The sequence below is a fragment of the Bison bison genome, unplaced genomic scaffold, assembly GCF_000754665.1.
Source record: "Bison bison bison isolate TAMUID 2011002044 unplaced genomic scaffold, Bison_UMD1.0 scf7180017864482, whole genome shotgun sequence".
Classification (NCBI taxonomy): domain Eukaryota; kingdom Metazoa; phylum Chordata; class Mammalia; order Artiodactyla; family Bovidae; genus Bison; species Bison bison.
In genome coordinates, this window is record NW_011495042.1 from 1,065,798 (window position 1) to 1,068,916 (window position 3,119).

The window sequence follows — 3,119 nt, forward strand, 5'->3', positions numbered from 1 at the left end:
AGCCCAGCGGCTGGCTCATCCAAAAATCTGTCCCTCCGTCTGTCTGCCATGTTGTGCACCCCAGGCCAGTGCTGCCGGCGCCACTCCTCCTCAGCCCTGCCCAGGGTCCCGCTTCCCTCCTGCCTCCTTGTGTGGTCCTGGCAAAACGCTTAACCTCTGACCTCTCATTTCCTCCCCTGTAGGATGGGGCTGTTGTGGAATTAGAGAGAGGACCAGCAAGGGGGAGCAAATGGACCCCAGGAACAAGTAATTTCCAGGGGGCTGGAGGCGGGGACTCTGAAGAGCTAAGGGGCCAAGGGTCAAGTCTAGGTCTTCCTGGAGCGGAGTTGGGGAGGTAAAGGAAGGGCCTGCGGGGGAGATAAATAGGGCAGCACAGATGTCCTGATGGAATGAGAGTGTTCAGTGAAGGGCCAGCATAGACAGCTGAGGACACCCCGTGAGGGAAGGGTGTCAGGAAAGGCTTTGCAGAGGAGAAAGCGAAGAGTGAGGTGCAGTTAGTCAGGCTGAGAGATGGGGGCCCAGAATACTTAGGCAATGAAGAGGTGGGGTGGGGGCCAGAATGGAGAGTGGAATCAGACGGTTGGGTACCAGGCATCCCTGGCAGTGAGTAGGGACTCTGTTAGAGGCACTGGAGGGGGCGAGGGCCCCTGGGAACTGGTCCTGAAGCCCCGTCTGTAGCTGAGGGACAGAGAGAGCCAGAGGAGGACACAGATTTCAGTGGAGGGACAGGAACCCTCTTGGGGGACAGGGAGAGGGGTTGTAGCAGGTGGATAGGTGAGCGATGGATGCATCTGGTGGCTGGAAGATTTGTTTGCTTTGGGGCTTACACTTTCTGGATGCTTGGGCCCCCGCCGAAAGGAACAACAGTAACACTAATACCGAGCAAAGCATGTGCCAGGCAGTGCTCTGATCTCTTACAGGTGCCTGATCTCAACTCTGCTCATTTCTCTTCCCCAGAGTTTTATTCATTCGTTCATTGATTTAACAGATGCTTATTGAGTGCCTGCTGTGTGCCAGTCCTGTTCTGGTGCTGGGACTCCAGCAGTGACAAGACAGATAGAAACCCTGTCCCCAGAAAGTTTACGTATGGAGGGGAAGACAGCCCACATGTACTGAGTAAAACATATAGTATTTCAAATTGTGAGAAGTGCCACAGAGAAAATTAGAGGATAAGGGTGATCAAGAGGGCAGAGAAGAGGGGCACACTTTTTGAGAGGGTGTCCTGGGAAAGCCTCAGTGAGGAGACATTTGCTGCTGCTGCTAAGTCGCTTCAGTCGTGTCCAACTCTGTGCGACCCCATAGACATCTGGCAGCCCACCAGGCTCCCCTGTCCCTGGGATTCTCCAGGCAAGAACACTGGAGTGGGTTGCCATTTCCTTCTCCAGTGCATGAAAGTGAAAAGTGAAAGTGAAGTCACTCAGTCGTGTACGACTCTCAGTGACCCCATGGACTGCAGCCTACCAGGCTCCTCCACCCATGGGATTTTCCAGGCAAGAGTACTGGAGTAGGGTGCTGTTGCCTTCTGAGTACACCCCAAATCTGGTTCACCAGGTCTTAGCCAAGAATAGTTTTTCCAGAAGAGCATTTGCAATCATTTCCATGATAGGGAACACTAATTTTGATGTTATCCCCCTAAAGAATTCCATTCTTCTTAGTAGACCTGTATTACCCCAACCAAAACCAAAAGAAAAAAAAAACCCCAAACAAACCCAGTACTCAGTTCTTCTGGTTGTGTATTAAATTTCATCAATATACATTTTGTGGAAATTCATTTTCTTTCTTGTTATCTAAGTACCTGCATACACTAGATTTTTGTCTCTCAACCCACAAAGCCTAAGATATTTACTATCTGGCCTTTTACAGGAAAAATTTACTGATCCTGGTATAGATCCAGGAGGTGAGGAAATAAGCTGTGTGGTTATCTGGGGGCAAAGGGAACAGCCAGTGCAGAGGCTAGGAGGCAGGAGCCAGTGAGGCATATGGAAGAGGCCAGTAGGGTTGGAGCCCTGTGAATGAGGAAGAGAGAGGTAAGAAAGGGTCAGAGATACAAAAGAACTTACTTACAAAACAAATAGACTCACAGATTTAGAGAATGAACTTTCAGTTGCCAGGGAGAAGGATCGGGGAGAGGATCGGGAGTTTGGGATTGACATGTGCACACTGCTATATTTAAAATGGATAACCAACAAGGACCTACTATATAGCATGTGCAAGTCTGCTCACTGTTATGTGGCATCCTGGATGGGAGGGGAGTTTGTGGGCAGACTGGATAAATGTATATGGATGGCTGAGTCCTTTTGCTGTTCACCTGAAATTATCATAACTTTGTTAATTGGCTATATCCCAATACAAAATAAAAGTTAAAAAAATAAAAAGATCAGAGGAACACAGGCAGACGGTGCAAAGCCTTGTGCCAATTCCTAGGTATTAAAAAAAAAAAGTGTGCGGCTATCTTTAATGCAATATCTTTTTTTTTTCTATTACATTTTCTAATTTATTATTGCTACAGATAGCAAGTTATTGATTTTGTATATTGATCTTTTCTCCCAGCCCTCTTAGTTTGTTTTTGTATAGTTTTATTAATTTTTCAGGTGGTTTGTTTGGATTTGTTTTAGAAAGCAATTGTATCTTCTGCAAATGATGCGTTTTGATTTTCCTGTGTATAAATAGTTCAGCTTCTTCCATTCTTTCCCTGCCTGCACCCCCTCTGCTTTGCCTCCCTACTCTCTCCACAATGCACAGGGTTTCAATTTCTTCACATCCTTACTGACACGTGTTATTTTCTGTGTTGTTGATTTCAGATTGTTTATTTTTAGCCATCGTAATGGGTATGAAGTAATATCTTGCGGTTTTGATTTGTATTTTCCTAATGATTAGTGATGTTGGGTAAAAGACATGATGTCTTTTCATGTGCTTACTGGCCATTTGTGTATCTTCTTTGGAAAAATGTCTACTCAATTTCTGTGTTCATTTAAATTTATTTATTTTTAATTTTAATGGGAGGATAATTGCTTTACAAAGTTGTCTTGGTTTCTGCCATACAATAATGTGAATCAGCCATAAGTATGTGTGTATATATGTATATGTATATATATATACTGCCTCTTGAGCCTCCCTCC